General features: G+C 48.1%; 1 protein-coding gene across 7 annotated transcripts in view; it reads right to left on the bottom strand.

Moving 5' to 3' along the window:
* Positions 1-12,137, bottom strand: part of CCDC148 (coiled-coil domain containing 148) — a 74,846-nt gene extending 62,709 nt beyond the window's left edge. For all 7 annotated transcript variants that reach the window (XR_012633936.1, XM_074910411.1, XM_074910412.1 and 4 more), the window contains exon 1: positions 12,005-12,137. The gene's annotated coding sequence lies outside the window, so the exon portion shown is untranslated. The remainder of the gene's footprint in view (positions 1-12,004) is intronic.
* Positions 12,138-13,441: the final 1,304 nt, after the last annotated feature.

Raw genomic sequence — 13,441 nt, 5'->3', positions numbered from 1 at the left:
TCACCCGAGCACGGGGTGGCCGCCAGCCCCAGCCCGCGGGAGCTCGCCACTGCCCGTCCCCAGGGGGAAGCTCCAGGCCACGGCACCAGCAGCAGGAGCTGAGGCCTCCCCCGGCTCACTGCGGCAAAGCCAGGGGTGAGGGCAAGCTTGTCTCCAAATGCCCGAGGTGCAGCGAAGCCTAAGCTCGGATTTGTTCTCAAGAACAGGCAGGCCAGGCTGGAACAGAGCGGGTCAAGTACCCGAGAGCAGCCACTAGAGAGGGAGGGCCAGGACCAGTCAGGAGCTGTCTTAACAGCTAAATCAGATTAACTTCTCCAACAGGGAAGTGCTTCTCTCTCCACCCATGCCACGACAAACCGGCTGACATGTCCACTAGGTACTGCCACCACGGAGCCCCAGCCTGCAGCCCTAGCAGCAGGGGAAGGGCAAAGGAGCATTTGAGCTGGAGAACTAAGCACCAGACAACTCAGCAGATTTGGAGGAAAGCTCTAAAAGAAGAAAAAAAACTGCATTAGGGAGCTCTGCCAATAAGTACTACGTGCTGTACAATTGCATGGGAGGGTGCAAACTCTCCTGTAAGAATCAGCAATCCGTATCCCAGTTTGACAGAACGAGCAGTCTCTCGCACAGACAAACCCATACTTCTCATCCCCAGGGTTATATCCAAGCTGGCTTCTGGTTATTCTCCTGCCTTGTCCATCAGCCTACAGTACCTGTTCCGGCTCTGGTGTACGTGGTCAAAGCAGAACAGCACAGGATTTAAAAGTAAATTAAAAGAAAACCAGGTCAGGTTCAGGAACTTCAGCTGGAAATAGAGAAAAGGGATACCACCTGACAGCTTCATTGCTGCATCAAACCTTTAGCAGGGTTAAGATTTTATTAGGTTAAATGAAATAAATTGGGCTGAATTTCAAAATTATGAGTAAAGGCCAGACAAAACATCTGTCTTTAGTAAAATGCTACACAGGTAGCTAACAATCTAGCCTCTCACAAGCCTAAAAGAAATTCTACTCCTCTGCTACAGCCAGCCAGCCTTCCTCCTGCCTGCTTCTCTTGGTTTCTGGGCATCCGAGCACTCCTGATACAGATAAACTTGGGAAGCAAGCTCTACACAGCAACTCTCTTCTAACCCTATATGAAGGCAAAAATAACTTACTGATGAAAAACTGGGAGTACTGGAAAGCTTTAAGACAACTGGATCCATCGCACACACTTCTCTCTACAACCCCCTTTTATGACTGTTTTCTGCCCAGCTGCCACATGAGCATCATTCTCCTGTATTACACATTTTGGGAACCATCATCCTAATCTGGGTCCATCTGGCCAGCTTTAAATAACAAGCTTCTTCCAGCACGAGAAACACTGTCCTTTCTGAAAAATAACTATGGGTACTGGTAAGCTCAGCAGCAGCAGAGCTGCACCTCCAGTTTATTTATTCATCCTTTTGGCAAATGGTTAGTATCTCTTCTTTCTACTGACATGCTTCTGATACAATATCAGTATTTTAACAGAACTTCACGTATTCGCCTTAGCTTCATCTCCTTTGAAAAGAAAGCAAGAGTACATCTGCAGGAACACAACTGATGCAGAAAACAACTTACTGGCCATTTTCTTTTAGGGCTCCCGTCTTTGATTAAATAAGTGTTTGTTCCCTTCCAGCCTACCCATATCTCTCTTCTGCAATGATGTCATACATTTGTATTTGATCTCAGCCTTTTAATGGATATTTTTTTTCTGTTAGCACAAATTCAACATTATGACTTCACTAAACCACTGAAAATGAACATTAAGGGCAAGATCTGTACAAACCTGTATTTTATCTTCAGTAACCTGAAAATATACCAATCAAAATGATAAAACCAATGCAAGTTAAATTTATTTCTGCTTTAATGCTGATGTATCTAAGAACCCCTTCAGTATTATAAAAGTTCATCTAAGCCTGTGTTCAGATACCCCACTTCAAGGTTTTGGTCACACTTCAGTAGAGGCTCTAGGTTGGAAGACTCGATGCAGCTTTGAAAGACAAAGCACAGAAGATGAAAAGCCACGGAACAGAAACCTTCAGGACATAGAAAACTCTTCCCCAAGAATGCTAAATCAGCTATGTCTACAACCAGCCACGACTAGATCTTGTAGGAACAGTAAAAAGCACAATGTTTAGTTTACCAATCCTCTCTTTCTCCTCCTGTTGACAATTTAGTATTTCACTACAATTCAGAGCTGGTTTAGGTAATAACTAATATGACCTCTTAAAAGATGATGCTTCCAATTCAATGAAACACTGCAGTGCATTCCTAATGTAAACTCTTGCTTATGCCCAAGGTATATGACTCAGGTATATTCTTCAATATGGGAACACCAAATATTAAGGCAAGACCCTACCCCCTTTCATTTAAATAGAAATTAAACTCTACAAGTGTCAGTCAGCATTTCTGGAGCAAGCAAGGCCTGCAGACTGCGATCACACCCCACCACGTGTTGCTGCTGGTGATGATTCATGCCCAGTTCAGGTCCCAGTTCCAGGAGCAGGAGTTCTCCCAGTGAGTTTAACCATTACCTCTGAAGGAGCCTAGATTTCACTGCCTCAATTCAACAAGTCATTTTCATACATAAATCTTTGCAGATTTGAGTCATGAGTGGAATTTTTTTCCTCTCAACTGAACTGCTGCTAATCAGAGGGCAAAATTACTGGGTGGGGAGGCACAGCATTTAATGATCTGGACATGCTGTTTAAAACAAAACTTGTTGTGTAGGTTTTAAATAATTTGAATTATTAAATGTAAAATCAATAATATACACAAAATATAATTTAACAGCATAATCGATGGCAGTTTAACAGCTACTCACATTTTGTGCAAATGAAGGTTGCTTAATTCTGCAAGCGCGGGAGTTAAACACCTGTCAGTGGTTCACGTGAAGTACCCAGTGGGCATCCACAATGAAACACCAGAAATAGACCACGGGCTTCACTGAAAACTTTGAATACAACATCAGTAGGAACTTTGATTGTAGATTAGGCCAGATGTTTCCTTAAAACATCCAAACTCAAGAAGAAAAACACCAAACATAGAAGTCCCTTATTTCCAGCGCTCTTTTGAATATCTGGAGATTTCTAAAATATTTCGTGTGAGGTTTTTTCCTAGGTTTTAAAGTTTAAAGGAAATGTTAATTGCTTAGTTACTGCCTGTTTCCATTCAAAGAAGAGGAATAATAACATGCAGTTGTTGGAACCTTCTGATCCTAATTATAGTTAGGGAAGAGGCAGAGAATCACTCCCATTGTACAGCACGGAGTAAAACCAACAAACAAATAACCAGCTTTAGCCTTTAATTAGATCTGTTCTCCTTGTTGAACTAACTACCTGAAAAAGGCACCCACCCAGAACGTTCAGTCAATCCTTTCCCCAGGAAGAAAATACACCATAGGATACTTTTATCATTCAGTGTCAAAACAGTTGCTGGAGAAGTCCATCGTTTGACTTATCATTTCATTTTGCATTCCCTACAGAAAGAATTATGGATCTGTTTGAAACAAAGTCAAGTATCAGAAATCGTATGTTCCCAAAAGAGACCTAGTCCTTTTTGTCTACGATAATCTCATTACTTCCTCGTTAAGTAAAACTTAATCCAAAGCAGGAAGATCAATTTGAGTAACAGTTAAAACCATCAGCTTCATGGAGTGCTCTGTCACTACAAGGTGGGGGGTAAATATCTGCTCTCCGAGTATCTGTGCCTTGCAAGAGAACTACTGTTCCCTCTCTATTCTTTGAATAGTCTAAGTAGCAAATCCAGGATAAAATAAACTCTAAACCCACTTCATACAGAGAAAAAAATGGCAACAAGCAAATAAAAGAAAGGAAGCAATTTTTTTAAAAGTTGACAAGTTGACATGAAAAGGGTAGGAAAACAAGCCACCCGTGTCCACCACACAAGCCTGAATGGAGGGAGCCAGCTGGCATTTTGTTCCGTTGTCTGGATCACAACAGGCACAAGCCATTTCCACTGGCCAAACGCACCCACTTGGCCAGCAGCACACAGCACACCTGGCAATTTCAAAGCTCAACTGAAAGAGAGGGTGAAACGAGAAAATGCTCTGACGCTTTCAGTAGTTAATTACCACAGACTGGTTTGGGTGGGAAGGGACCTTACAGCCCATGCAGTGCCACCCCCTGCCCCGGGCAGGGCCACCTTCCACCAGCCCAGGTTGCCCAAAGCCCCGTCCAACCTGGCCTTGAGCCCTTCCAGGGAGGGGGCAGCCACAGCTGCTCTGAGCAATCCCTGGCATGTGGCGGGGCAATCCTGGACAAAATCCTGCTTTGCTGAGCTAAAGGCAGAAATCCTGAGGCATCATTAACAGACTTCTGGATTTGAATGCAAGAAATTTGCAGAGTTTTATTATATACTTTTTTATTAATGTTCCATCTAGCTTCCTATTTATTACCTCTACGTATAACAAAAAATTACAAATGAAACAATATGCTTCAACATGTTCATTAAAAGATTTACTGGAAGATGTGAGTCTGAGTTACCCACTACAGCACCCTATAATTTTCTCCATTATTAAGAAATAACAAGTGCATAGTTAAATTGACCTTTAACTGTCTGTCTCATAAAGTGTACCTGCTTATTCGGCAGCCTGTGCGGAAAGCAGGGTATTTGTAACAGTGCAGTGAGCAACTTACCACTCTGCTGCTCTGGCATCCATCACATAAAATTGTTAAATCTACATTGCTCTTTCAGCAGAGCAGAAGTACGGATGCTGTAACAGAGAGCTGCCATGGGATCAACGCTCCCTGCATTACAACAGAGTATCTGGGCTTTGCCTTGACTCTCTTTTTTCTCTGTTAATGAAAAACAAAGCCAAAGCAGTAGCTTGAGACTCTATAGAAAGATTGGTAGTAGTGGAACAAAATACTGCAATTTCGTTACCTCTTAAGGCCCGCAAGTTTTGGAACCAAGCATTTCAGTCACCCATCTAAAAGCGATAGACTCTTTCTTCTCTTTTAAACAAAAAGATCAGATTCACATGAACAAGACACTAGACCTAACAGGGCAGAAAAGTACGGGGAGGAGTAATAGCACCAATGAAATGATGGTCCTGGTCCAAAATTTGACCTGCCTTCTAACTGCTGAAACAAATCAAATAAATTCTTCTTGCTTGTATATAAATAGAACATTTAACTTCACAGTAAAAAAGAAAGAAATAAAACTATCACCTTGGTAACTTCAGAAAATGCATTCTTTCTCTAATAAGTGGCACCCAGAGCTGTACAAGGCACAGCACTTCAAATTGAACCCATATGTAAATTAAAAACCACTGAATTTTTTTCACCATTTAAAAATATATTTCAGAACAACTCATATTATCCATTCATATCATTCCAAATTGTGTAAGAAAAAAATATCTGCCTGGGTTTTTACTTCCATAGAAAAGTTTTGGTGCCATTCTTCTTCCCATGTACTTAGTCCTCCCGAGACTCTGTTCTGCAAGGTCATGGCCATTCTAGTCTAGATCTGACACGGCACATAACCGCACACGTAAGCTTAAACACACCAAAGTATTTTGTAAAGTCTGTGTCAGTTTTAAATATTCTTCATACTATGCAAATACACAAGATGAAGTAAATTACTGTCTTTCTAAAAGAACTAGCATACGTTAAGCAAAGAAAATTAAAAATCACCAAAACTCTGTAAGTAACCAGAAAGAAAGATTTCAAGGCCTAATATCATCAGCCAACATCTAACTTCCGATAATCTAAAAGCTGTGAGGTTTTACAAAAGAAGCATCTTTTCATCGCAGGGAGGGCTTAACTAAGAAAAGAGAACGTGTTGCTAAAGGTGTAAGAACAGCAAGGAGGAGAGAACTGGCGTAAGAGTAGAAAATACTTCAGCCCAGACGAGGGGACTAAGAGGGACTGAAGGGCAGGAGAAGCTGAGGAGGAGAGGGAGCCGACAGTGCAGGACTCACCAGCCCGCAGGGTGACGCAGCCCGAGCAGCAGGGCCGGCTCTCACGCTGGAAGGCGCTGCTGAGGGACAAACAACGGCCTCCTGCCACCACCCTGATGGGGGAAGGACTCGCCACATGTTTCTGTAAAGAAGCGCCTTTGCAGTGGAGGTATAAACATCTCTACCCTTCGACACAGAGCGCCTGATGGCCTGTGACCTCGCCGGACCGAGCAGGCACTGTCTCCTCAGCGAGGGTCCAGGTGCCAGGGGTCACAGGCAATCTGCTCACCCAAAACACACACAGGCCTCCCTTTTGCTGCTAACAAGTCATGCCTTTGCAGTAGGCAAGGATTCAACGGCAGTCACTTCTTATCAAGAGGCAGGATTCACGCTGGACCACAGAAATGTCAAACCTGGATTCCATGTATAATAATGCAGGGCCAGTGGAATAGGATGTGAATTTTTGGGCAGGAGATAAAACTTTAAAGAAGCTGCAGCGGAACCGGGAGTCCTACGAGAGGCATCACGTCTACTAAACCAACAGATACTAAAATAACCAGAACTAAGTAGTGGCCGAAGTTCAGTGGAAGACAACTACAGACGCTCAGAGTACGCAGAAGTCATCAAGTCACTCTAAAAAAACCTAATTACCTACCAAGGACTGGGCTTAAAAATTCTGCACAACATATCTGGATTACTGTTGATAAATCACAGCCCCACTGCTCTTCAGATAAACCCACTGATGTGATTTTGTTTCTAGCGCTGCAAGATGAACAATTGGAAATACAGTTTTCAGAGTCATGAAAGTTTTGTTTTCTTTAACTAGCTAAAGCTCAGATTTTCTCAAAGCAGGAAGAGAAAGAGAAGCCCAGTTCTTTGTTTTACAGAACGAAACAGGTGATTTTAAGCTGTCCTCACCTTTTGTGCACGCTCCTGTCTTTGCTCTTGCCTTCTGTGTAGTATTTTAAATTAAGGGATTTCCACCTACCCTATTTTTATGCTAGCTTTGTTACTGATGGTTTTGTTCTTTAAAAAACCAAACCTGTATGGAAAGGTTCAGTGCCCCGCTGCTGGAGGCCGCCTCCCCACAGCTCTGCTGCCAGAAGGATTTATGTAAGCATTCCTTAATGAACTTCTGCCCGAAGTCAGCTGGCTTACTTTATGCTGTATGGGGGTACAGTTTTTCTTGATCAGTGCTTCAGGAACATATTACTCTGACTAAGTCCAATTTATCCTTAAGCCAAGCTCCTTTTCCTATTATTATACCCTAGGAGAAGCTATGACTTCCTCAGTTGCAGTGATTTGCACATTTAGGGTTATACTTAAAAGCAATTCTGCATCAATCTGCTCAGAGTTCAACAGATTGTTTCACAAACGGAGCTTAAGGTGAAGACACACAAACAGGGCTAAGAGTTATTGGGGGGGGCGGGGAGAGGAACCTGGGGAAGCAGCACCTATGAGTTAGTGCTGACACCAAAGACTGTGTCACCGTATCTTAAGCTAGCCTAGCTGATTTTAGTCTGATGGTAGCATAGCTGGAGTCAGAGAAGAACATCTGCAGCCTGTGAGATAGCAAGGAAGAGGGATAGAAAATTCATATGATTTAGAAGCCACTGCCGGTTATTTTGTCAGGAGTATCAGTGTCATTTTGTACAGCTTTTGCCAGTTCTGCTAGGCCAAATCTGCAGTTATGTGTAAGGAAGCATTTGGCACACCTTCACTTTAAATGAATGCATAATGCTGTCCAATATCCCACTACAAAACTACACCATGCTTGTCTGAAGCCTCTTATTTACAGCAATTGGAAACGTACTGTCCATAAATCAGAATCAGTCTTCTTTCTGCATATCCATTTTCTTTGTTGCCTCCTTAATCATAAAAATGTCTAGATTTCACTTTGAAATTCTGTATCCCTAGTCTAATAAGAAAGGTTACAATTTGGTAAATTTCTCAACGTTTTTTCCAGGCCTCAAATATGGCCTAGTAAGAAGATGGGTAGCATTTTGTTCAGCTTGAGAATTGTGGCAGCCAGTAGGAACTGCACAGGATTTTAGCAGGCCTTCACCTGTCCTTGAGCAGATATAAGCAGCTCTGCATTCTTCAGAGCTGGGTTTTTCATTTGTTTGTGGGGTTGGGGGGCAGAGGGAGGTGTTTTGTGCCTTGGGGTTTTTTTAGTGGGACAACGATCCCACCAAACGGGTGTATGTTGCGGGGAGGTTTCTGGGCAGACTGGATCAATTTTGTAATCTAGCTCACCGCACAGCTGCACGGTCACGTTTGCTGGCACAGGAGAGCTGGAGGGATATCATGACAGGGCAGCATTGTCCCATTTCCACTGCAGCTGGGCTGGGGCCAGATTAAAGCGGCTGTGTAAGCAGAAGCTTGGGGATCGTGCTGAGTACTTTGCAGGATCTAGAATTAAATATTCATACCTGATGCTTCAAAGCTATGGGAGAAAAAAATATGATGAAAATGCAAACTGCTTGGCAGTATCCAAATACTTTTCTTCAATATTTGGTTTCCCGCAGGGAGGGAGAAATCTATACCCATGACAGAGCGGTCATTTTGAACGCCACCATCTGAAACTTAAAATTTCTGTAAAACACCTCGCTGAAATAGCAAAATGTCAGTCCCCTACTACTTCGAAAATACACCTATCAGGTGTCACACCTGCCCAGTTCCACAATAAAAAAGCAGGAGAACATTTACTGCTTTTTAAACCAAATGAAATTACAGTTTCCAAATTACCAAAAGTCAACTGTATGATGATTGACTGAGTTGCTGTGACATCAACACAATGGCTAGCAATAACTTTTGAAATCAAATTGTAGGGTTTAATGAGGGGAAAAAGCCTACACATCTAAATAATTTCCCCTGTGAATGCTGCACAGCTGCTTATTTGTTCAGTTAGCCTGCTATGAGCATCATTCTCTTCACCAGTTACTTTGTTCCTAAGCTTTGTAATTTCAGTACCTGTAAGAGATTACAGATAAAACAGGTAGCACTAAGTAGTTTCCAGAAAAAAAAAAAGAGAAACAAAGGCAACACTGTTTTTGTGACTGATATTTATCTTCCTAACCCCACATTTCCAAGGACCGAGCATTCTGTGCTGACAATTCTCACTTTCTAGCCTCTGCCTACGCACTTCCAACAAATAAGAAAACCTAGGTAATCTTGCAAATACCAAAATAATCACTCAAGACAGGCATGCCAGTGTTCTGCAAGGACTGTGAACATCTGTGGAATATAAAAAAAAAAATTAAAAAAAGACTCCAACTTGGATTAATTTCAGAATAGACTAACCGAAGAAGAAAAATGTATGAATGACTCGAAATACTGAAGGAGCACAAGAGCAGCAAAACAACCAGCAAATACCTGTTAACTAAACTGCTCGTCTACAAATCTGGAAAACAAGCACAATCACTTTATGAGATCAGATTTAAGGCTGATGAGAAACCAGTAAGGTTCAAAAGGAAAACATGCCATTAGATTTTTATAAGATTTGCAAACATAATGGAATCAGTGCTTTCCAAAAGACGCTGAGAACAAGAAAGAAGGATCGACTTACTTTCAAGTCATGTCCCAAGGAAGGTGAATAAAAAGAAACAGTACTTGTTTGTTTCTGATACTAAAATTGATATAAGAGTTTAAACATGTATTTGACAAAGACTGCTATCAACTAACAGAATAAAAAAATCAGAAGAATCACTACACCGTGCAGCTCTTTGCATGGGAAAGTTACAACATATTCAGTCTCTACTGGGCTCAGTAGTGACAAACGGGTGGGAACTGATGGCCTGTGATACGCAGCAGTCAAATTAGATAATGTATTGGCTGCTCAGGGTGCCAGAGCAAATGCAAAAGCTGTAACCGTATGACTAATACCAGATAGAATGAAATTGCTGTTCTTCACTGATAGTCATTCAGTGTATTTGCAAATCTGACAGGACATCAAAATATTATTTTTAATTCTTTATACTCCTGTTGTGCCAAAACAAACTGCCTCAAGATCACTTTGTCCTTCTCGCCATTATTTCTTACCGTCGTCCATCTTGCCCAAGAGGCAAACTCTAAAATAGAGAGAGCCCTGGCAATGCCTGGCTCTGCAGGGCTACAGCGCGCTTGGAACAGCCCGTTCCTGAGGGTGCTGAGGGTCACAGGGGGCCACCTGGACGCACCCAGCGCCCGGGAGGCCTAGAGACAGCAGCGTGCCACCCTTCACCCCCTGCCCGCAGGCTGGGCCTTCCACAGCCACAACAGCAACCCCCAGAAACGGCTCCATTTAGCAGGGCAGGCAAGCCAGCTGCTTCATCCTTGCAAAGCCGTTATCTGTGGAAGCTAGCTCAGTGTAACAATATGCAGATTACAGGGTAAAACCAGTTGGGAGTGATCTGAAGTTGATTTAATTAAGCCAGTACACCTTTGGCAGAAGCAACCTTGCAACTAATGAAAGTGCTCTCACAGCTTCTGTGCTTTCTCCTCCCTTTATTCTAGAGCTGCTTATTCAGATTTCACATTCTATTTTTCTTTTCTCTTGCTCTCCACCCTCATTTGACCCTTCCACTGCTTATCTTATTTCACCCTTGTTACTCTCTTTTACTAAGTTTCTGCTATTATTCCTCTGAACTCCTGTTTCCTAGGAGGAGGCCACCACTCTGGCTGAGTAACATTTTATATCTGTTTAACAGAGTGTGAATCGTAAGATTTTCAGGGCAGTGAGGAATCAAGACCCCTGTTTACATCTGCCAAGTATTTTCCCTTTGGCATATGAACATACTGTAGAAGTTTCTACTGTATTAATCCGTACAAAGGGCAACTAATATCACAGATATTAAAAATTATGCCAGTAGACCACATGGTTTTCAGCATAGCAGATTACATTCCAAGTGAGAAATTAAGAGAAGGGACTATATGAATTCTGAGTTTATAGGTGACTCTCCACGTTCAGCTACTCCCACTTTTTACCTGCAGTTCTTTTCTGAACACAGGGTAAAGGCACACTTCTACCTGAGGTATCAGCACGGAATAAAACACGTCAGAGTTGTCAGGTGTCCTTATGCCAAGACAAAAATATGGCGCATCCCACTGCACACTAAACTGGAGAACTAATCTGGACGGAAAAAAAAGACACCGGTATAAATGCACGTACCATTTCCATGGTTATTTTTCAGTGGGATTCCTGCACAGTCTGCATCAATGCAACAGGGGAAGGGGTTGAATAAGACAACCTGTTAAGAGAGCAGTGAATCACACCCCAAATACAGGTGTGCCTACAGGAGAATGTCCGGAGCCTTCTTGGCACACTAGAAAGTATTAGGAAAAGATAAAAGACAAAAGCATAACCAAATAAAATTAGAGTGCATGCATTGCTGGGAAGATTCACGTGGCGATTTGGTTTTGGCTTGGTTTAGCCGTTTACAGTGTCATCACCAGATCAGTCAGTGAAGTGGCCAGTCCCCTGCTGCAGCTGTAACAGCAGCAGACTGGGGGGAGAGAAAACACCATCGGTCAGAAACCCCCCAGAAACTGTGGGGTTTTGTGTTCGGGGAGTCATATAAGTCAAAAAGGCGACCAAGCTTTTCTTTTCTCCATGTCTAACTCTGTGCCATAAACACAGTTGGGCAAGTACCAGAGCCTTCAAACCGGGGAGATTTTAGGACGCTACACGAAGTGTTTCTCCCGCCTTACACAAACGCCTTGACTTCACCCACCAGTCTGAGCAGGGCTCAGGGCGGTGCGTCCCGCCGGGACACCAGCGCTGCGGGTCCCCGCTCTCGGCTCTCTCCAGCCCGCCGGGAGCCCCGGCCGAGCCTCACCGAACGCAGCTCCGCTACCGCGCCCGCGGGGCCTCCCACGGCGACCGGAGGCGGGGCAGGAGGCACCCCCGAGGGGAGGCAGCCACCCGCGGCGGCCAGCCCCGCCGGGACAGCCCGGCCGGCGGCGGGGGACGGGCACGGCCGGCAGCGGCCTCCGCGGTACCGCCGCGGCCGCCATCTTGCAACCAGTTGCTCCAGCCACCTGCGCCCCGCCCGCTCCCGCGCCGCGCACGGACACTCACCGCGAGGCGGCCGGCGGGATCCGCGGTGGCGCCGGAGGAGCCTCCCGCGCCTCGGCGGCCTCGTCCCGGGCGGGCGGGCGGGCGACCCCCCCGGCCACGCTGGGTGCGGGGCCGCCGCTTCCCGCCCCGCCCCGTCCCGCCCGGCCGCGACCCCCGCCCGGCGCCGCGCTGAGGGACGGCGGCGCCTTCCCCGCGCCGCCTCACGGCATCGGTAACCACAGCAACCTCAAGTCGCGCCCCCATTGGCGGGCCCCGCGCGGGACGGGAGCCAATGGGGCGCCGCCCTGCGCCGCGCCGGGCCAATGAGCGCGCGCGCAGGGCAGGGCGCTGCGTGACGTCGCGGCAGGGGCGGGGCGCGGGCAGGCGGAGCGGGCGGCGGGGCTCGGCGGCGCCGGCGCCACCATGGAGACCCCGGGCCGGGGCCCGCCGCGGCGCTGAGCGGGGCCGGCCCCGCCGCCGCCCCCCGCGCGGTGAGTGTGGGGCCGCGGGGCGGGGCGGGGGGGCGCGGCGCGGCGGAGCCCGCCGGCGGCCCGGGGCAGCGGGGCCGAGGAGACGCCGCCTCGGGCGGACCCGCGGCGGCGCCGCCGTCCTCCGCCTGCGCCGCTGCCCTCCCGCGCCGGCGGAGCGTGGCGTGCCCTGCGCGCTGCCTGCCCGCGCCGCGCCGGCCCTTGCGGGCGGAGGGGCCCCCTCCCGGCGCGGGAGCCCGGGGGCGGGCGCCGCGGGTCGGGGGCGGGCCGGGGTCGCGGAGCCCGGGGCCCGCCGCCTTCCGCGGCCGCGGGGCGAGCGAGCGGCGGATGCGCGGCCGGCGGCCGCCGCGGGGCGGTGCGCGGCGCTGCGGGCGCGGGAGCCGCAGCGGGCAGGGCCGCCTCGCCGGAGCGCGTACCGCACCGCGCCCGCGGGAGCGCGCAGCCGCGGGGTGGGGGCGCGGCGGGAACTTCGGGGGTCGGCGGGGCGCGGCCGCGCTGCGGGGCTGCCCGGCGGGCGCCCGCCCTGAGCCCGGCTTCAGCGTGCGAGCGCGCTTTAACCTTTGCGCGGCCGCGGAACTTGGCGCCGCGCGGCTTCGGGAGCGGGCGGGGGCTCCGCGGGGCGCGCAGCGGCAGCCGCTACTGACGCCGTAACTTTCTGCAGTTTTTTGCGCCCCTTTTCCGATCGGAAGCCCGCCGCGGAGCAGCCCGGGCTGAGGGCGCTGGGGGAGCGCTGCGGCCCGCGGCGGCGGTGGCTCGGCGGCGGGTCCCGGGGCTGCCCGTGCCCCCGGGTCGCTCCCAGCCCGGGCCGAACTCCGGCGCGTACCTGCGGGCAGGAGGCCGTGAGCGCCGCTCCGCGCCTGGGCCGGGCCGCTGGGAAACGGAGTCTCGGGAGAGCAGGTTCGGCCAGACCCCGCGCCCGGGGGCTGCGGCAGGACGGAGGTGCCGGGGGGCCCTGACGGGTGAGGGGGGA

This window comes from Athene noctua, chromosome 7 (assembly GCF_965140245.1).
Source record: "Athene noctua chromosome 7, bAthNoc1.hap1.1, whole genome shotgun sequence".
NCBI classification, from domain to species: Eukaryota; Metazoa; Chordata; class Aves; order Strigiformes; family Strigidae; genus Athene; species Athene noctua.
The sequence above is the reverse complement of the archived record's forward strand: the minus strand, read 5'-3'. Positions and strand labels throughout refer to the sequence as shown.